At 41.2% G+C, this 22,937-nt stretch overlaps 1 long non-coding RNA gene across 1 annotated transcript; it reads left to right on the forward strand.

The window, feature by feature from the left end:
* Window positions 1-812: 812 nt before the first annotated feature.
* On the forward strand, window positions 813-10,178 carry LOC117064519. Its single transcript, XR_004429509.1, has 3 exons — window positions 813-986; window positions 8,492-8,587; window positions 9,605-10,178. It is a non-coding gene; the product is annotated as an uncharacterized LOC117064519 (long non-coding RNA).
* The last annotated feature ends 12,759 nt before the right edge of the window (window positions 10,179-22,937 follow it).

The following is a 22,937-nucleotide window of genomic DNA, read 5'->3' on the forward strand; positions in this document are numbered from 1 at the left end:
AGAATCTGATAAGGGTCAGCCAGGAAGGAAGAGGAAAACCAGAAAGTGGTGTATTGGAAACCAAGCCAGAAAAGTGTTCGAAGCAGAGGGGAGTTGATCTGCTGTGTCACATACTCCTGAAAACTGTCCATTAAATTTACACATTGTCTATAGCCTGGAAGTCGTTGGTGTCACTTGTAGGTGAACTTTGGTAGAGTTGTTGGTGGACCAAGCCTGATGAGTGGAGATGGAGAGAGACTGGGTGGAGAGATGAAATTAGAGACCACAAAAATAAGACTTGGAGTTTTGCCTCAAAGGTAAAGAAATCAACAAAAGCTAGAGAGGTGAGAGGAGTTAAGAAAAAAGCTTTTTTTTTCCCCCCTCCCTGCCCCTTCCTCCCTCCTCCCTTCCTTTATCCCTTCTTCTTTCTTCTTCTTTTCTATTTGAAATTAGAGACCACAAAAATAAGACTTGGAGTTTTGCCTCAAAGGTAAAGAAATCAACAAAAGCTAGAGAGGTGAGAGGAGTTAAGAAAAAAGCTTTTTTTTTTCCCCCTCCCTGCCCCTTCCTCCCTCCCTCCCTCCCTTCCTTTATCCCTTCTTCTTTCTTCTTCTTTTCTATTTCTCCCTCCTTCCTCCCCCACCCCGAAGCCCCTTAAAAAAAGAAAAAAAAAAAAAAAGAGCTACAACAGTGTATCTTCATGACGTTGGAGCCGATCCAGTGCAGACGGCAAAGGTGAGAGCTCAAGAGAGAAGGGAAGGCGCACGAGAGCAACATCGCTGAGCAGGGCGGCTATAAATAGGAGTCGCCCGGTGACAGGCCGGCTCCACGGAGCATGCGTGGGCGTCTTCCACTTTAACAAGCCGGAAGGAGGATTAGGAGCGCTGTAAGCAGGAGGCAGAGGCTGGTGGGTGCGTTCGATGCTGAGATGAGAGCCCACTGAGGGAGTTATACTTGGATTTCTTTCCTTTACTGGGTTGTTTAGGAAGCCAGGTCACCAACTGAGGGTGAGGATCATATGCAAGGACCACGGGGGAACAGAACAACTGGCAGGCAGCGGAAGGGCCCACTAAGGGCATTCGGTTTCGAGAGACTTAGCAAGCATCAAAGTAGTGATTTTTTATTTTTCTCAAAGAAGCTTTTCAGAAAAAAACTGAATCTGGTGCAGTCTCTCTCCCCCCTCTCCCCCCCTCCCCCCTCTCCCCCCTCTCCCCCCTCTCCCCCCTCTCCCCCCTCTCCCCCCTCTCCCCCCTCTCCCCCCTCTCCCCCCTCTCCCCCCTCTCCCCCCTCTCCCCCCTCCTCTCTCTCCTCTCTCTCCTCTCTCACTCACATGTAGAAGAGGGAAGAAACATCAGAAAGCCAAGGTGAAAAACCTATCCGAAGCAAACGTGGGCTCTGAATTGCCATAGCATGGGAAGAAAGGAAGGCTTTGTGGTTGAAAGCATGACCTGAAAGGTGACATTTGAGCATGTTCCCCAGATGGGCGTGAGATAGGAGAGAAAGGCAGGAGATATATATATATATAGTGCCTCTCAGCTACACAATGGACTTGGGCAAGGGGTAGATCTCGGCGTGTGTGGTTTGGGGAGTAAGGGGTCAGTAAGAAGAAGGAGATGGAGACACAGCCAGGGGTAACCGAGGTAAAGGAGGTCGAGAAGTAGAATAGGGCATGACTGAAGGAGACAAAGCACGGATGGGCTCTAGACGCAGATGTTTCCACCTGAGCCCCAGTTCTCCAATTCCCAGCTGTGTGTCCTTGGTCAGGTCACTCGGTTTTTGAGTCTCATTTCCCTCCTCTAAAATCACATCAGAGAGCATAGCATATACTAAGTACTCAGAAAAAGCTATTAATATTATTTGAAGTAATAGAACTAACAATAAGGGAATGAATAAGAGTTAAAAATGAGAAGCTGAAGGGAAAAGAGGGTTAAAGAGAATTATTAAGGTGAGGAGGAAACGTAAAATAGGAGAAGAAAAAATGAAAAAAAGTAAATGAGGAGAGAAAAAGAATTATATGGACAGTGGGCCAGGTGTGGTGGCTCACGCCTGTAATCCCAGCACTTTGGGAGGCCGAGGCAGGTGGATCATGAGATCAGGGGTTTGATACCAGCCTGGCCAACATGGTGAAGCCCCGTCTCTACTAAAAACACAAAAATTAGCTGGACGTGGTGGCAGGCTCCTGTAATCACAGCTACTAGGGAGGCTGAGGTTGCAGTGAGCCGAGATGACGCCATTGCACTCCAGCCTGGGCTACAGGGCTGTGACTCCGTCTTGAAAAATAAAAATAAAAAAATTATGTGGACAGTGAGACTGAGAAACATATAGGAAAACAGAGAAAAAAGGAAGGTGCAAATGCAATACACAACTTTATAATCTCAATAAAAACCCAACCATATTTTTGATAAAATATGAAGGTTCTTAGAGCATCATGTCTTGCCAGAATGTTTTGACAATGTACAGATTTGAATCCCAGACTTAATGTAAATATCATTAGCAAAACATTGAATTTTAGGAAATTCCAGGCTTTGATAGCTTTGGCATCCTAAGATGACCACATCAGGGTCCAATAAGTCACTTGATGGCACGTTTATAGTGTTTTCTATTTTTAAAGGCCTTTTATGCCATTTCTCAGGCAATGATCAAAACACCCTGAGTGTAGGATGAGGCCCATTCATATTAGCAAGGTTCTGTTCGTCCTTTTCAGATGAGGAGTTTTGGAACATTCGCCTCACCTGCGGTGCTCTGGAAACTCAGCCATGCCGTAGATGTCAAATTAGGAGGAATCTGAGGGGGCTGTGTAGGCTCTGTCTGAACTCCTTTCAGGACCAAATGGGCAGGTTTGTTCTCCTAACTAACGCAGCCTTAAGGGAGCCAGGATGAAGGTTTTTCCAACCTCAGCACTTTGCCTCATGTGCTTATTACCATGACCTGTGTGCTGTTTACAAATTTTCGTAAAGCTAGTAATAAGTATGCCAGAAATGTGGACATGTGGGAAAGGTGAATTTCTGCGACCTTTCTGAACCTATCTGAACTTCATTTCTATTTCGAGCCCCATCCCCTTTCCCAGCATTGCAGCTAAGTCCCAGTTGATGATGTAGTTCTAAGGTGTTGGGGAGGGGAGAAATGAGTCTGAGTCCTGCCTGCCTTCCTTGCCGGCTGACATTCCGAGATGTATATTGTTCCATCCAAACTTCTGACATCCGAGCAAACAGCCCAGGGCCAAGGGCAGGGACCCCACCTCCCTGAGATTCTCAGACTTGACTGGGACCTGCCCAGTGGTGGGGAAGGCCTCGCCACGGTGACCCACTGGACTGCCATCTTCCTTCCCTTCTGACTGTCCTTTCTCTCAGTCGGGATAACTTTCCCTAGTCCAGAGTAAGGGATGGTGTCAGAGGGAAGGGAAAATAATTCTAATTACATAGTTATCCAATTATTTTGTTTATCTTAGGCCTAGGCTTCTGAACGGGAGATGTCAAGCGTTTGATTCTCTTGTCATCCATGCTTGGGCAGCAGCCTTCCTTCCTGGGGGTGATAGAGACAAAATTCCCAGGTGTTCATATTGTTGCTGAGGTGGGGGTGAGTGTGGGGGAGCAGGGAGCAACTACTCCAGGTTGCTACCTCACGGTTGCCCAGCTACATGGGCATGGATGCCTCATTCTAAAATTACTTCTGAACGGTGAAACCAACACAATGCTCAGCAGGCTGTGTGACACTGGCTCTGGGATGCCTGCACATTGATGGTGAAGGGCCTGGGTGCCCTGTAGGGACCGTAGGATGGTCCTGATAACAGTCATTTGAGGCAAGAGCCCCAAGCAAAGAGTGGAACATATTCTCGCATGAATTCTGGAATCCTGCTCAGAGCACATTTTCCAGGCCTGGGGAAACTTGTTTTTAAGTTTCCATGTGATAGTCTACCTGGGAGGCCCCATCTCACTTGGCACCATCCCACACCAAAGAGGCCTCACTTGAAAATCTCATTTTTCTTACAACAGATGCTGGGTTTCAGTCCAGATGCCTTAGACATGTTTTTAGTGTATATGCAGTGCTGGGCTGGGATGGAAATAGAGCCAAAAAATGGTGGGAGAGTGTATGAAAGCCTCCCCCTTCTGCTGCCTGGCTCTTTGAACATATTTGTTTTCTCCAAGAAAATTAGCTGGAGGTAGCAAAGGCTACAAAAGTTGAGCCTGTAAGGAGCTAAGGCTAGCAATCTAGACTAATGATAGCTTCCCAGTGGAAAATACTCCTGGGGATCTTAGCAGGACTCTTCCATCTCTGGGACAGTGGACAGCTTTGGAATAGCAGCTTTCAAACTTTAATTAGCACAACAATCAGGAAGTTTATCAATAATGCAGATTTTCAAGCCTCCCCCTCAAGATAGTCTGGTTCCTTGTATCTGGACTGGGGTCCAAGAATTAGCATGTTTAGTAAGCACCCCAATGTGATTCTGATACAAATGTTCCCAGATCACAAGCTGAGAAGCACAGTAGTGGGACCTCTTTGGTGGCTCTTCATGAGGCCAGCTATAAAGACGCCTGAGTTTCTGTGAAGCCACCTGGCTATTCCCCTCCTGTAGCTAATCCCTAAGCCCCAGAACTCACCTATTCTCTACAGCCAGGTGGATCCACACGCCCTCCTGTACCTGCCCACCTGTTTTCCATTAACAGTGAACTAGCACTTGGGCAATTGTGAATAACGTTGAGTCCACAAGACATCTCAAAACAGGTATCTAGAAGCCAATGTAAATAAACAATGGAAAAGAAACTTTTGGGCTTGCTTTTGCAACTCTGAAGCACTTAATTGTCAGTCCCACACAGTTTAAGACTTGCTTATATACTGTCTGGTCTGTTTGTTTGTTCTTGTGTGTCTTCATCTTCCAAATAAAATGTAACTTATTGGGAAGAAGCTTCAAACTTTTATTTTCCCTACAGCATCTACTATGAAATTGGTATTCAAGATAGGATGAGTTTCTGACTTATAATCAGGTTACTTTCAAAGGTTGATTTTTTTTTTAGCCAGTTATTTGGATTTTGTTTCTCATTAGGATAAGGTTATAAAGGGTAGTTATGTTCCCAGACCAGCCCCCAAATGTCTATTTAATTGGCGATATAGCTGAGTAGTACTACAAGACCTAAAATCATCTACAACAGTGCTTTTATGGGGAAATGCATTGCAGATTCCAACTGACGATGCCAGGAGCTCATTTTTCTGGCCTTGGTTCCAGGACAGGCCTTGACCCATGTGCAGACAGAACTATCCTCCTGCCTCTACACACACACATACATATATTAGACTGGCTGTCTTGAGGTGCATGTTCCAAAGTTGGGGAAGGGGTGACACGAGTTCCTGTTGGGAGACTGGATTGGGGATACAGGGCAAAGCGTACTCCTGCCAGAGTCATAATATCTGGAAGAAAGCATATTCCAGGGATATATGTGGAGCAATGGTACTGGTGGGAGACTGGAGGGGTCCAGAGGGCACCGACTCCCTTGGCTGCAGTTGCAGAGGCCAGCTTGGGCTGTCTTGGCAGTCACAGCAGTGGCAGCACAAGCTGTAATGGCCACATTGGCTGGGGTCCCATCATAAGCCTGAAGATGTGTTTTGGGGTAGTGACATTTTAGTTATTTATTGCTGGGTAACAAACCATTCTAAAATGTAGTGACTTTAAAAAAGCAACCATTTTATTTGCTAATGATTGTGTAATGTGGGCTTGCCAGTGGCCATTGTGTGACTGCAATCGACTGGTGGAGAGTTTGGGGGTCTGTGCTTTCATTGAATGCCAGGACTACTGGGTTCTCTCTCTCTTCATGTAGTCGTAGAACTTCTCTGTGTGGCCTCTCCAGTGGAGTAGCCAGACTTCCTTACATGGCAACTCAAGGATCCGAGAAGCAAAAATAAACTTCTAGGACTCCGTAAAGGTAGGCTGACCACTGGCACAGTTTCACTTCTGGTTTAAGTGGTCCCAGGACAGCCCAGATTCACGGGAAGGGGCTTCACAAAAGCATGGATTCCAGGAGGCATGGTCCAGTAGGGGCCACCAAGCTAACACACACTGCATTTGGTGTTCTGTGAGAGGCCCTGAGGCCAAGAGTATTTCGTTAATACCTCAGGAGGCCAGCAGTATTTCCATTACAACCACCATAACCAGATTGCTAACATTCCTAGAAAAAGCCTCTAAATAATGTTTTTACTTCTCACATCTTTTCTAAAAGTAAGTCATCTTTCTGCAGAATCCATCCTGCCACTTTTGCCTTCACGTTTTCTCAATCCATTTTATTCATCAACAAAGCTACCTACTTTACATAGGCAGAGTTCTCAGTCATAATGTCACAACACTTTGGTAAATTACAGTGGATTTTGAGGTGTGTCAGGATAATAGCATATAAATCCCTAAAGTTTGCAAATAGTTTATTCTTAAAAAGCCAGCTAATGTAGGTACAAGGTTAGCCCTATAATAATATTCCTCTTTGATTTATGTATTTACTTGAGGAGTAGAGAGAGGGGTGGAGTTGGTGATAGTGCTTTGGAAATGGGTGTGTAACCCTGGTATGGCAGAGGTAGACCTGGCTGCTTCCCCAATCTCCTCTTCCCTCTAGCAAAACTTCTATTTTGTGGTGGCAATGTGCCCAGCCTCCTCTCCAACTAAGTATGGCAATATGACCAAGTTCTGGCTAACGAAATAGAATGGGAAATAATGTCTGAGACTTCTAGAAAGGTTGCTTAAAGGAAGCAGACTTAACTGGGAAGTGAGCCTTGTGGCTCGCTTTGGATTTCTTCTTCCTGTTGCCTGTACTATGGATGTAATGATTGGTTCACCAGCAGCCATTTGGGACCACAAAGTGACTTTAAGTTAGAAACCGGACTCCAGGATGATAGGTATAGAGATAGATGGGTTAGTAATGACCATGGAGCTTTGTTCCAACCCTGGACTCTAGAAATACAGAGCTAGAGATCAAGATCAAGGTGGACATAGAGAGGTTCTTTTTGTTTAAGCCATTATTTTGGATTTCCTGTTATAATTAACCCTATCTTCTGTACTTGGTCATACCCATGAGGATATATAGCCTGTTGTGAATTCCATTGCTATGAATATTGCAGCAGAGAAAATGGGTAGGAACCAATGGTCAAGGCTATGGAGAATTTTCACTGAGACTATCTCTCAATCTCTGTGTTCATCAGCCCTCTTGCCAATCCTTAATGGATTTGAGGAAGTATTGTTCTGCTTAGGCTATAATGAAGCCCTTCTCCATCTCATGGGCTTCCCATTCCTTTCCTAAAGATCTTTCTCATCTGCACTCGTTCATTTGTTTTTTTTTTCTTGTGTATCCGCATTGACTAGCATAGCACCTGACACAGTGTAAGTTTAATAAGCAGTTGTTAAATGAATGAACAAACTTCCGATCTTCCCTGTGCCTATGCACAGAATCTAGAATGCCTCTTCCCTTTCCTGTTCACTACCACATTTCTATTTTGTCTGTATAGCTTGTGTTTGCCAAGCCCAGGGCTGAGCCAGATAAGCTTGGTAACCAAACTCCCAGTAGTACCCATGAGCAGTACTTGCCAAGTGGATGGTGTGTTTGTTTCATGTTTAAGACATTGCTTTACTTGGGTTCTGTAAGAGGAAAGAACAGAGTCCCAGTAGAAGAGGAGGGATCATTCGTTGCAAACCAGTCACTCTCCTAATAAAAGCAGAGATGAGTATGTGATTTTAGTCAGGACAGGGATGGGGGAATAAGGAATAGAAGTAACTGAAGAGATGACTACTCAGGGGAAGGGAAGAGGCATCTCTCAGCTTTGCCATTGAGGAGACAAGGGCATGGGGAGGTAGTTCCCATAAAGCAGGAAATCAAATGGCAGCATCTGTATGGAGGTTTAAGCTGAAAAGCAAGAAAACTTGGGTACCATGGGATGTAGGGCCCACCTATGTAGGCATCTCTAATGGGGCCATTCACTAGGTATTTTCCATTCTTCTCACATAACTTCATTGTAGTAGCCAACTGGGTTCTCAACCTTGGTATATCTCTTTATATTTATTCCTATAGATTTTTTCTTTTTTTTCTTGTTTACAATTAAACCATTTTATTTCAATTATTTGAATTATGAAGGTACATATTTAACATAATCCAAATAATAAAACTGACAGTCCCTTACCTCTGCATTAATTTTTAACTGAAGACTTTATGAAGATGATAAAAGGGCTTGATGAGAATGATTAGGCCCATACTCTGAAGTAAGAGCCAATGTAATTTTCAAATATTAACTGCATGCAATTAATAAAAAGGTATAACCTAAGCTTTATAGCATTCCTGATTCCCTTCTCACAGAGGCCCCAGAGATAGCCTTTAACCAGTGGGGCTAAGGGAGCCATCTCTCTTTTGGTCTGGTCTAGAGCCTCTTGGATGTTCCATGGTAATCTTGCCTCAAACACTGTTATCCATGTTTAGGTGTCTGCTTCTTGCTTCGATGTCTTCACTATTAAATTTTACTTTTTGGCTTATAATTTGTCCAAATGCAGGTTTCGAAGATGATGTCTTTATGAATTGATTTCTATGGAAGATCCCACTTTCCTCTAATATCTTCTGCAAAATATTGGCTGTCACTCTGGGATAAGGTAGCTCTGCTTCTCTAACTTGAAGGCTTATGATTATCTTTGCAAAAATCAGCATCCTCTGTCCTGGTACCATTTGCAAGCTCATGGGAGGAGTCTTTTAAATACTCATTGGTTGGAAAGAGGTTCTTTCTGATTGAACTTTAAAACAAAAAAGGAGAAATGCATTCCTGGGATCCAACCTTGTGGGCAAAGGTGTAACAAACATGAGCAGACTTTTAACCCACCCATAAGGAAGATCTCCATGTAGTGCTAAAACCAGGAAAGTATGTGTGTGTATGTGTGTGTGGTGTGTGTTTTGTGTATGTTATAACGGTTCCATTTAAGCTTGCAATAGCCACTACTGCTCCTTATACCACATCATGTATGATATTAATATTTTCTATAGGTGCTTGCTTTGTTTATATTTATGACTAAACATGATTTGGCTGGTAGTGCATATTTCTCTAATGTCCATCCTTGGGTGTGCTATCTCAAGTCTTAAGTTTTTAGAAATATAGCTCCCTGCTAATTTATTATATAGCACAGAGCTCCATGTAAACATGGTGTTAATCAATTTTGATGATGATAATTTATCAAAAACTTTAGAGAATGGTACTGAAATGCCTTTGAACAAGGTTGAGGTTTTGGTATAGCTCCACTGCTGGAGTGTCTTTCTTCAAAAGATGTAGGCATTTTAAAACCAGATGGAAGCATAGTATAAAAAGCATTTGGTCACACTTTCCAAGGGATTAACTGAACTAAAAAAAAAAGCATAAACATCTCACACAGATTGGCGATGCTGCTGCTGATGACAATGATCTCAACCTTTTACTTTAAGGAATCTAAAACGTTTTTGGAAATAAACATATCTGGACTAGAAGCCAACCATGTAAATAAGAACTAGCCTCTATTGCTCCCGTCTGAAAAGAAATCTGAAGGGGTTGGTTGAGATTTGTTGTGCTTGTCTTAAATAGGTTGAATATCCTCAGCCTTTCCCTTCTCTTACCTTTATTGTTTATTTGATTTTTTTTTCCATAGGAATCTGCATCATTGCTCAAACATGGGCAAGAAAACAGCCTTCAGGTCTAAACATATTTACTTCTCAGAGTTTGTATTACAGTCAGAGCTGGAAAATGAATGCCAAACATAAATTCCTGCATGCAAAATGCTTCCCCATCTACATGGGCTTGACAATGACCAAGTCTGGGACTCAGGAATGGTGGAGGCTCGTTTAGGCTGTAACCTCCATGAGGCTGCACTGGTTATGCTTTGAACTTTGACTCTAACCCACAAAGTGATACTTTTCTTGGTGCCTTGTTGAGTTTTGGAAATCTTTCAAAGTTACCATAAAATATTTAAGACACAAATAGAAAACTCTCAACTATTCCTGCACATCATTAGTGTGAGATTGTGGAATCTTTTTCGCAGTGTTGACACTGTCCATTTTTCCGTGTACTTAAAAATGTTTATTTTTAGTTTCTTTTCAGTCTGCTTTCCAAAGATTACCTGGCTTTCAAATATCATTTTCTCCAGGGAGTCTTTACTTTTGCAAACACTCTGAATAAACATTCCGTGGTAATTAAGGCTGTTAGAGGAAAAGACCAATACTTGTAGTGTCTCATCATCCTCACCAAGTTGTCACCTTCTTAAGGAAACCAGTCTCAAAGTGACCCACTACATATTTTAGTATGTTGACTTTTTGAAGGAACTAGGATATTCATCATTTAATTATCCCCAGGGACCACTGTTTGATAAAACATTTTTAAAAGGAAAATTGGTGTTTTCAGGGTCAATTCTGCAACCTTAAGCATTATTTAGTCAGCATCAAATACCCTTTAGAGATGAAAGGTGACCTCATCAGCAGCACACTGAGATTTAAGCTCAGCATATTTTTCCAGAAAATATGGATCTTGCTCTTGGCTTTCTAGTGGTGATCTAATTTTCATGGCTATGTTAAAAAGAAAACACACAATAAAAGGATTTGAAGAGCTCTGTTTCATGTTGGAAAAGCACTGTAATTTATGGTCATGTACTTAATCAAAATGCTTTATCTTAGTATTAGGAACTCTAAGTTTCATTTCAAAGGGATATCTGAAGATCACCACCAAATGGAAAAACTAGGATTATCTGGGTAAATTCCAGACATGTTCTTCTGCTGGAAGAAATCACAGCACAACTGCTTTCTAATGTTTGTCCTGGTGGATAAGGCTGAAGGCCATGTTCCAGAATATTGAATTCTAGAGCAGTGGTTCTGAAACTTGAGGATGCTTCAAAATCACCTGTGGGAGGGGGGAGGTTATTAAAACACAGATTGCTGAGCTACCCTTAGAGTTTCTGATTCAGTAGATTTTGAATTCATCCTGAGAATTGAATTTCTGCTAATGCTGTTGGCTCAGGGACCACACTTTGAGAACCACTGGCCTAAAGTTTGGGCAAGAGATGTTCACCAGTGGTTCAAATAAAACAGACTGGGAGGTGTCAGAACATAGAATTAAATATACCAAGGGAATGAGGGGGCACAAATTGAGGCAGGGAAGTCAGGCTTTTGGTGAGATTGAGCAGAAAACCTGAAAAGCAGCAAACAAGAAGTTGGCACTGGAATATCACGTCTACTTTGGCACCTCAGTCCAGTGATGAGAGAATACAGAGGTATGAAATTCTCCACAGGCCAGATGGATATTTAGCATTAAGACAGCAGCTGTCAAGGTTCAGTTCACTCAGCTGGGGTTTAGGGATGGCTCCAAACCTGTAGAGACAGCTGATAAGAGTATTGTAGGGCCCTAGTCCTCAAAAGGACTTGGAAAAACCAAGAAGATTGCAACAGGTATTCAATGTATTGGTTAAGGTAACTCTTGCTGCTGTAACAGATGCAAGAGAACCCCCAAGTCACAGTGACTCAACTCAGAGTTAATCTCTTGCTCACATACATTCTTGATTAATAAGCACCTCTTTTTAAGGGGTGACTCAGTTACCCAGTGACCAAGGCTCCTTTCATCTTGTGGATCTCCCATCATCAAGTGTAGCTTACGAGAGGAAAGCATGGAGGATCACATGTAGGAGGTTTTTAATGGACCAGGGCTGGAAGGGACCCTTACCACTTCTGCCTAAAATCCACTGGTCAGGAATTGACCACATGGCCACATTAACTCAGCAAATCTACCTGTGTCCACCGGCTAAGTGTCCAGGAGGAAGAAGAAACAGGTTTGCTGGCCAGCTAGCTTGTCTCTGCCATATTCAGATAAGAGGAGTAAGGCAGAATTATAGTTATTAAAATTGAATCACAAGAGGAAGTTTTGCCCACCAAGTGATGCACTGGATGCGTTAGCTGGGGATATTAGCTCATCATTGCATGGATCCTGTAGGTGGGGAGCAAAGAGGGTTGCAAGGCTGCGAGACAAGGACGAGACATGGATTAACAGCTTTTCCTGAATATGGTTGAGGGAAGGTTGCATTCTTTCTCTGAAAACCTCTCATCTCAAAATAACACATCGAGGAACTCAATAATGTCCTACAGCTATAAAAGAAAAGTGTTTTCTCCATCTTACATCTTTTAAATGAATCCATCCAAAATATCCTGGATAGAGTTCATGTTACTAGTACAGGTACACAGTTCTTGCTTTGAATGTATTTTTAAAATTGTATTGTTGGAAATGTTAATTGAGAAACATTACTGCCAGTTTTCCTCTCTTTAACACATTTAGAGAAGATCTTCAATGATAGCACAATTGCACGTGAAAGGTTTTCAACAAACAAAAAGACTGAAGACTATTCACTCTGGGGAAAATGAAGACAGAGTGAGAATATAATCACACACACAAAAAATAGGGAAGTATCTTAGTGTCCCAATTCCCCTTTTCACCACTGCTCAGGAGAAATAGCCCACTCCCTACTTCAATTTGCCTTGAAAAACAATATAAAATCTGGGAGTCTGATCTCAAAAAGCATGCAAACCACAGAATGATTCTAAAAAGTTTTAAAAGGCTCAATCCTTTCAAAAAAGTAATCTTGCCATTTTGAAATAATTAGGGATGATGCCATGCCATGCCTGCTATGGGGTGATAGTGTGATCCACAGGCCAGGTAAGTGGGGTTAGCAGGGTCATGCTTGAATCCATGGTGATGTCATAGCAATCTTACTGATTGCTCATGAACTTTTGTTGCTTTTCTTTTTAATTTTTAGTCATTGGTTACTTATTAGTTGCAGCTGTTTTTGCTTGAGGATGGAGTAATAATTGGTTTAAAGCACTAATTTATATCATTGTGCAAAAATCTTACATAAAAACATCTTTATAAAATCATAGTGTTTTTGATCTTATGCTCCCTAAACACAAGGAATATCCTTAATGGCAATTAATTCAGACCTCATCATTTTGGATAAGCAGTCTTCTGCAACACAGTCTGCCATCCATATCTGTAGGCTCTGCATCCGCAGGTTCAACCACAGATCAAAGATATTTTAAAAAAATAGGCCAAGTGCAATGGCTCATGCCTGTAATCCCAGCACTCTGGGAGGCTGAGGCGGGGTGGATCACCTTAGGTCAGGAGTTCAAGACCAGCCTGGCCAACATGGCAAAACCCTGTCTCTACTAATACAAAAATAAGCTGGGCATGGTTGTGCATGCCTGTAATCCCAGCTACTTGGGAGGTTGGGGCAGGAGAATCACTCAACCCAGGAGGTGGAGGTTGGAGTGAGCCGAGATCATGCCACTGCACTCCAGCCTGGGCAACAGAGCAAGATTCCGTCTTAAAAAAATAAAAATAAAAATAAAAAATACAAGTAAAAGCAGATATTTGTGTAGCTTTTACATTGTATTAGGTATTTGTAATCTATAGATGATTTAAAGCATATGGGGAAAGGTGCATAGGTGATATGCCCATCATATACCATTTTATATAAGGGACTCGAGCATCCTCAGATTTTGGTATCTGCATGGGCATCGTGGAACCAGTCCTCTGAAGATATCGAGGGACAATTGTACTTAAAAGTGAATATATGAGAAAATAACCCTTCAGATTCTTTAAGGGAAGGAATGGAGATGGCTCTTATACATCTTAACTATTCACATGAAGAAGTATGTGCTGGAGGAGAGAGGGATTTATATCTGGCTGGGATGGTGCTATCAACCCCAGCTACACTTGAAAATCATCTAGGGAACTTGTGAAAAATACCACTCCCTGGGGTTTCTCCAGCCAATTAAACCTGAATCTCTGGGATGGACTCAGCGTTGGTATATTTTTAAAGCTCAGAGAACCACTGGCCTGGAAGATTCTCACTCACTTCCCTTTGTTTACGTGACCTATGACTGAAAGTGGAAGTGGGGGAAATGCCCGAAATGGGCAAGGAGAGCACTCTGGGAAAAGAGAAAGTGGATGGGAAAGTGCTCTTGCCTTCTTCTAGTCCTACAAACAGAAGGGCCTCAACCTAATCTGACCCATACACAGTCCTACCAACTGGTTTGGGCCTCCCATCATCTCGTTTTGTCACGAGGATTTCAAGGTTTTCAGATGCCAAGAATCAAGAGTCCAATTGTATTATGTGCATCCAAGCCTGCTGTAGTCATGGGTCATGGCCTATTTCCTCTCAGTATGGTTATCAAGCTGAGATAGCTGGCTCCAGATCCAGAGTTTTTGCTGATCGTATACTCAGTGACATTCATCCATTTATTTACTCTACAAATACATTCACTTGCCTGTTCTAGGTACAGGCAACTTATTTGGCACCTGGTTTAACCTGTGTAGTGAAGTAACCAGATTCAAGGCCTCACACTGGAGCCCTGTGGTTATGATGCTACCTTACTCCTGAGCCTTGGTGATTGTTGCCATTGTCAGAGGCTGGCTCCTGGGGTGCAGCCTGCTGATCGGTAGTGACAAGCTCCCCAACACATCCATGCTCAAGCAGTGGAGGTTGCTCGTGACCAATACCCTGTATCAGGTTAATACCAACCAGTGCCACCTAGGGATTAGAATCTTTACAAGTTAAAATAACAGCTAGAAAGGTCCTCTTTGATGCTAACCCTTTCTTCTGGGCCATGATTTCAAAGGAAAGACATGATTTGGCATAATGTTTTGTAACTGAGTCTCTGTTGGACTATGCACAATGGCTTTCTCCAGGCAACTATTAACCATTTCTGTTGCTAAAGAGGTCTCCATCTGACAGACACAAAAATAAATGAGGCTACATTTTGTAGCCTCTCAGAAGAAGAACAATTCAAAATACTACCTTAGAGTGTGCCATACGTAGATTATTTTATGCCCACAGGTAATACCTGCCTTTAAAAGTTTCTGGACCAAAGTTGCCTCACCTTTGTGGGAAATTTCAAGCTTTAATAGCTATTCAGGTAATTTACTCACAGTAAATTCTGCCTATATATATATATATATATATATGAGATTTTTAGCCTAGAACCTGGGAAAGGTAGGGTAGTCCTACTTTACAGATAAATGTTTATCTCATGTCTTAGTCTGTTAGTGCTGCCATAACAGAATACCACAGATTGGGTAGCTTAGGAAGAACAGAAATTTGTTTCTCAAAGTTCTGGAGTCTGGGAAGTCCAAGACCAAGTCACTGGCATCTTGTGTGGACCTTCTTGCTGTGTCTTCACATAGCATAAGATACAAGGGCAAGAGGGAGTGAACACCCTTCTTCAAGTACTTTTATAAAGGTACCTAATCCCATTCACTAGGGAGGAGCCCTCATGACCTCATCACCTCTTAAAGGCTTCACCTCTTAATATTATGACATTAGCAATACCTGAATTTTGGAGGGAATGCGTTCAAACCATACCATCTCATGATAAAATTTCAGGGTTGATACCTGCCATCAGAGCATATGGCTCACTTTGCTTTCAAACACAGACTTGGGCTCCCACTTCTGCCTAGCAATCAATACAAACAATTCTCAAGAGTGAGCATCTCTGAGTCATGCTAACCGCCATTTCTCTAGGCCCTTTGAGGTCTCTCTGTATGTCAAGATAAATCACTAGGAAGTTATGGGTCTAAACTCCCAAATAAATATCTTCAGAGTTATGATTTAATAAACAGCTTGCCCTCAGTGTTTATTGCAGGTCAGTGTAAGAAATGGCTGCATGAAAATCATTTCTACATCTTTGTAAGCCACTTTTTAGTCTATATTGTCATTTATGTAAAAACCCAATGAAAACCTCCCTCAAAGAATTTATTGTTAGGAAAAAAACAAGTCACTACCAAAGAACTTATTAAGCTTCTTATCAGACACTGAAAATCATAAGGCTAAACATATTTCCCCTTTTCCTCCGATTGCTATGAGGCTTAGGGTTTAATTTCATGCTCAGTTACAGCAATTTTATTTAACCTAGGTCTCTGATGTATTTATCATCTCTCTCTTCTAATGTCTAGCTTTTAGTCCATTTTTATCCTTATTTTATGGTTCTAATGCACCTGTCTTTCAGAATGTGTTACTTTTGGAAGTGTGCTGAGGCATTCAAGCCTCACTACTTCATGTTTTGACTCTTAGTCTCAGAGAGCGCTCATCTCACCAAAGGAAGATCCCAAAGGAGCAAGATGCAAATCATGTTCATTTTGACAAGGTTTGGAATGTACCATGTGGGTCTGGGCCCAAGAAGCAGGCTGAGGTGGGGGGAGTGCCAAGCATCTTGGGAAAATCTTTGTCTGAATAGGGAGGGTAGGAAACTGAATGGACCAAGGTGGTAAAAGATGGGAATCCTGAAGACAAATGGGTATTCAGGTGTCTGTTAAAAGCATCAGCTCTGACTTAGACCTATGTGCAGTCTACATATTCCATCTTATAAAAATGACATTTGCTGGAAAGTTCATGTATTGCAAAGTCATTAAAGCTGTACTTATTGACACATTGTTTTTTATTTCCTGCTCATTAACAAATCAAAAGTAAGAGGCAGAGCTGTGAATAGTTCTACTAGAATGTGCTGCCAGGTCCATTGGTTTTGAATAGTCCTAAATAATCTTCTGAATTGGGGCCAAGTGGGTAAGTGTCCTAGCCCATCTCTGTTTTAATAACATGCAACCCTTTCTACAGGTGTGTTGATGGCTACAGGTGTGTGATATTACTGATTGGAAAGAAGACGCCTCTGTAGATTTTCCATATCTGAGCTACTCACAGATAGAATGGAGGGGAAAGAAGGAAGAACAATCTGAAAGGCACTTGCAAAACCTTGGGAATCAAAGCAAGGCAGTAGGAAAGCCTTTATCCTGGACTAAAGGCAGACGTTTGCAAGTGGGGGGTTTAATCTGAAAGGAAGGCTGAACTTGATGAGAGGTGGGGATAGTGCATGGGAGCAGAGAATGGCAAGATCTTTGGAAACCCAAAGCAGAGGTTGGGGACAGGGGGCCTGCTGACAAAAGGTTGAAACAAAGAAGAGATAAATAATTGCCAAAGGAAAGGAGATGCTGAATGCAGACATTTCTTTAAAAAAAAAAAAAAATCAACACAGATCAATACACATGACCCAGGCAGGTGAAACCAAAAGAAGGATCTCCAAAAGAATGAGCAGGTAGATGTAGATTCTGGGGCAGCTGTTAATACGGAATCAGTCAAGTTCATCTTGCCAAGTTGTAAAACTACTTGAACTGTGTGGGTTCTGGCCTGAATACAAGGTTTCTGTATAGACACAAGAGGACCTTCAGGTTGGAAGAAAACAAAATTATAAGTGGAGATCAGGTATATTTTTGGACATCAAATGGTTCCTACAAAATGGCATTTTGATTAGTTAAGTATAAAAGAATCAAACACATGAAAAAAATTCTCTTGAAGCATGTAGACATTTTTAAAGAACTTCTGTAAAGCTGTTGTGTAAAAAGTTTCTGTAAAACAAAGGAAACTATCAACAAAATAAAAAGGCAGCCTGTGATTTGGGAGAAAATATTTGTGAAGCATATAGCTTGTAAGGCGTTAATATCCAAAGTATGTAAGAAACTTACGCAGCTCAACAGCAAGAAAAAAAACCCAAATAACCCTATTTTTAAACACGAACCAAGGACCTGAATAGATCTTTCTCCGAAGAAGACATAAAAATGGCCAAAAGGTATGTGAAAAAGGTGCTCAGCATCACTAATTATCAGAGAAATACAAATCGAAACTGCAGTGAGATATCATCTCACATCTGTAAGGATGGCTTTATCAAAAACACAAGAAAAATGGCAAGTGTTGATAAGGATGTGGAGAGAAGGGAACCCTAGTACACTGTTGGTGGGGATGTAGGTTGGCGTAGCTGTTGTGGCAAATAGTATGGAGATTCCTAAAAAAATTAATAGAACTACCATATGACACAGCAATTCTTCTGGGTATATACCCAAAGGAAATGAAATCACCACCAAATAAAGATATCTGCACTCCCATGTTCACTGCAGCACTATTCACAATAGCCCAGAGATGGAAGCAACCTCAGTGTTCATCGATGGATGAATGGATAAAAGAAATTCTGGTGTGTGTGTGTGAGAGAGAGAGAGAGCGAGAATGTTTTTCAGCTTTTAAAAAGGAGATCTTGCCATTTGTAACAACATGGATGAAACTATAGGACATTATGCTAAGTGAAATAAGCTAGACACAGAACGAAAAATACTGTATGATGTCACTTATATATGGAATCTTAAACCACTAAAGGCATAGAAACAAAGAGTGAAACAGGAGTTACCAGGGGTGAGGGGAAATGGGAACATGTAGATCAAAATGTGCAAAGTGGCAGTTATGAAAGATAAATGAATCTAGAGATTTAATGTACAGTATGAAGGTTACAGTTAATGATATTGTAGTCTGGGAATTTGCCAAGAGAGTAGATTTTCACTATTTAACCACAAATAAAAACAGAAAAAAAGACAACTATATGAGATGATGGGTGTGTGGATTTGCTTGACTGTAGTGATCACTACAGTCTTATAAGTTATAAGTATACTTACAAGTATATCAAAACACATACACCTTAAATATATATATATCGAATACTTTTACAAATGAAGTGAAAGTGCTCACATAATGTATTTGGTATTCTGATAAATGGATGAGGTGGAAAACAGAGTTTGAGATGTTCTGCTCAACCCAAATGACTAGTGGGATCTCACAGTCCTCCCTTGTTATTTTCACAGTAGGATTTCTATCCTATCTCTGTGTCCATGTTTTGGTGTCTCCTCTTAACTAAATGACTCCAACATCAATCTGAAAAGTTTCCCAAAACCCTTCATTATAGGTGTCTACTAAAAAACATTATTTCTTAATCTCAGATTAGAACAAGGGCATTGCCTTAATCTGTGCCGACTTAATATCTAACTCAATCTGTAGCTTTCCTTGTATCTCTTGCAAACAGTACCTTTGATAAGCTGCTCTTGTCCCATCCTTCTGTGACATATTATGTGAATGTCTTTGAGTCATGCTTCTGATGGCAGAGACAGACATGCCCAGGAAACTGAGGGCTGCACATCTCGGCCAGCTGCTGAGAGGGGGATGCCAAGGCATAAAGTATTCATTTTCCCCAGACGCCATGTGAAATTCCTGGTCCTGGTGATTTGGGCAGAACTGGGGACTTTAAACACCAAGTACTCCTTTTGTTACTGTACAAGTATAAGTGTTGTACAAGTAGGTGTTGAAAACAACACTTCACCAAAGGTTCTTAGACAAGTGCCATCCAATAGAAATATGAATCACAAATGTGAGCTACATTTTCTGCTAGCAAGTGAAATGAATTTGAGTAGTATATTTTAACATAATATGTCAAATATTACCATTTCAACATTTAAGCATTTAATCCCGAGATTTTAACATTTATCCTGAGATTTTACATTTTTAAATTGGTACTCAATCTTTGAAATCCTGTGTATATTTTACAGTTAGAGAGCCCCACATTTCAACTTCCCATTATCCACCTATTGAACAGCCTAGCCCTAGACCTAGATTTTTAACACTGGCCTTGAGGTTGCATCACTGATGATGAGAGAAAGAATAAGATGTTGAATTAAAGAGAATGATGAAGCTGGGGGAAGAGGAATCCATCTCTTTAAAAGGCGTGTTACTCAGAGTGAAATCTATGAACTTCATATGTCAAAATCACCCAAGAGGTGTGTTAAAAATGCAGAATTCTGGGTTTGACCCTACCTCTACCTAATTATAACCCCCAAGGTTAGGACTTAGGAATCTCAGTTTTCTGGAATAATTCTCTCACACACTTACCACTCTGATGTCTAGAAGAGAAATCATGAACATGAGCCATTTGCTATTCACCGAGTAGCTGTATTTTCTTCATCCTTAATGGGTTTTTAAATGTTTGAGTTGCTGTTTTAAAATCAGGATCACATACACACACTTTTAAATAAGCTCAAAAAAGTTAGAAAATCTATAAAGCTACCGCCTGCATTTCCACATGGCAACAATGGGCTAGGGGTGAACAGTTGGGCATTCTCTAGACAGGACAAGAGCTGACTAGTTTGTGATGGGCCCAACCTGGCCAACTTAACTCCTCCATATTACATGCTAGCTGCCATAGACTGTTTCAAATATTGTAAACATTTTTACAGGAATTTTAGATTTACAGAAAAATTGCAAAGATAGTTCAGATATTTCCCATATACTCTTTACTCAGCTCCCCTGATGTTAACATCTTACATAACCATAGTGTATTTGCCAAAACTAAGCAATTAACACCAGTATAATGCTATTAACTAAACTATAGACTTGATTCAGATTTTACCATTTCCACCTTAAAAGTTCCTTTTCTATTCTAGCATCCAATCTAAGATTCCATGTTGCACTTAGCCCCACAGCCTTTTGAGTTTATGATTGCTGGTGGAGAGCAGCAGACCTAAGCTGGCTAGTTCATGTCCCTCCCCACCCCCACCCTTTTATTTGAACCTTCCCCAGGTCCTGTCAGGCTCATCAGGGGGCGGTGATTCTTCTCAAGCAGTATGCAACCCCAGACACACTTTAATTCCGACAGCTGCACTGGCTGTGCAATAACAGCTGCAGCTGCAAATTGAAGAACAGTCTTCACACATCCAGTGTGGAAAGAACTCTTCATTACAGGGATCTTTTAGCACACCTGCACTCACTGATGGCAATGCCAGTAGCACCATCTTCTAATAAGTCAGACAGCATTATGATTTATCTATGAAGATTATTATATGACTATAGTGTTCAGATGGGACATGAGCTGCTGGATTTGTGGCCACACAATTTTGTATGCATGCACTTTCTCCAAAGGACTACCTAACCTAATGCCTTTTTGGTACGTGGAAATGCTTAAATACATTGCATCTGAATCTCCCATCCCAAGAAATGAAATTTAGACATAAAGAACTTTCACTTTCCTTTCTGGCTCTGTTTAACATGTAAATTTTCTTTCAGTCCAGTAGGACTAAACCTCTTGAGAAAGTGTCTTTATTTCTTGGCCACCTTTCCTTGAGCAGAATTCCAATTTTGCAGTGCCTGAAACCACTAACTAGAATATATGCTGATTTTGCCTTAACTGCAAGAACAAATCCAATTAACAAGTCCACAAGGAATAGGGTTGGAACTGAGCCATTCTTCCAGGTGGAAACATCTTTCTGTTAGACGTGCTTCTTGTACTATTCACCCCCGGTCCTCTGATTGTCCAGATAATCCACGGCCTGATTGGGGGGATTTGGAGTCTAATAAATTCATCTTCACAAACTCTGGGGATCAATGACTAATATATTCAATGACTTTTCTTTCTAATCTTTATTATTTCCAAGGCTGTCGCCCTCTGACTCTAACACCTGAAATAATTTAATGAACAATTTAAAACAGAAGCTTTTTGCATGTAGTGAAGTTCTGGAAAGGTTAGCTAGTTAAGATAGCATAAAAGTGAAGGTTCAAATAAATCAAAGTAAGAGGTTGGGTTTCTGTGGTTGAGCCATAAAGTGTCTCCTATCTTAAGCATCTGATACTGCAAACATACAGTCACTCAACTTCCTGGATTACTGTCTAGCAGTTTCATCACTGTGTTTGTTGTATGACAAAAAAGATGAGACTTCCTAAAAATGCATGCACTGTTTATAGACAACTCTTCTTCCTTTTTCTTTTTCTTTTTCTTTCTTTCTTTCTTTTTTTTTTTTTTTTTAAGAGACAGGGTTTGCTCTGATGCCCAGGCTATAGAGTGCAGTGGTGAAATCATAGCTCACTGCAACCTCAAACTCCTGGGTTAAGTAATTCTCCCTCTTTAGCCTCTGGAGTAGCTGGGACTACAGGGGCACACCACCATACCTTACTAAAATCACTCCTTTTTAAAATAATTTCAACTCACTTCCAGTGTATTTATTGGTACCTGATATCATTGGAAGGTCAGCTCTACTTTACACAAGACCAGGAAATTGCCTTAGAAAACAATAGTTCATATTTGTAGAAGACTTCCAGATTTTCAAAATCCTTTCAAACTATCATTTCATTCTACTCTCTCTCAGTAGCCTTCGAGGGAAGGATAAGATGTAGGGTAAGAAGTATCATGATCTGTCAGATGGAGAAACTTCACTCTTATGAGATATCAATTCCTAAGGTAACACATCTTCCCAGCCACAGGCTGGAAATAGAAAAGCTGTCTCGAGACCTCTGTGCCCTATTTTCTCTAATGGTACACCCACTGTGGGTTCCCAGGGCCTTTGTGAGTTCTCCCTTTTTCCTGGCAAAATGCTTCACTTTTTGGGACATTTAAATGCGCACGTTTAAAAGTGTTGCCCATCCTACTGCTATTGAATTCAGAGCTTCAGAATGACGCTCCCACTGTAGGATTCACAGCCAGCCAGTAAGTAGAAGAGGAAATGAGAACAAATTCTTCTGAATCCACCGAAATCACATTGAGGGGGGGCGGGAGGAGACTTTTGGTTTCTTTTTGTTTTTGTTTGTTATTTTGAGTTTGGGAACAACAGAAAGGGCTTCTCTTCAATGCAAGGCATCAGGATAATGCTGGCCTGGTGCAGACATACTGATTTTCTATCTTTTAGAACTGGATTCTGGTGGGCTCAATTTCTAAAATCAGAGTCAGTGACAAGTCTTGATTAATAAGTTTCTTAGATTTGTGAAATAAAGAAAACGAATTATCCAAGGAATTTGTCAATTCCAAGTTAGCATTTGCCTTTGTTTTATTGCTAGCTGGACAAAGTCATTATGCTACTGGCAAAATTACTAGATAAAATCATTTTTAAATTATCTGATAGAATGAAAAGTTAATGGTACTACCCTGATCTCAAAAATATGCATCCTAAGCCAAATAGTCAAACAGTATTGAAATTAGAAAGAGGAAGAAAGTGCCAGAACTTGAATATATTTTTCTGTCACATTTAACTCATTGTTGGAGGACTCCTCCAATGTCTGCTTGGCTTCCTCTCCCTGAGGGTTTCCCACAGGTCCTCAATTTCCC

The sequence above is a fragment of the Trachypithecus francoisi genome, unplaced genomic scaffold (assembly GCF_009764315.1).
Source record: "Trachypithecus francoisi isolate TF-2019V2 unplaced genomic scaffold, Tfra_2.0 Lachesis_group2, whole genome shotgun sequence".
NCBI lineage: Eukaryota > Metazoa > Chordata > Mammalia > Primates > Cercopithecidae > Trachypithecus > Trachypithecus francoisi.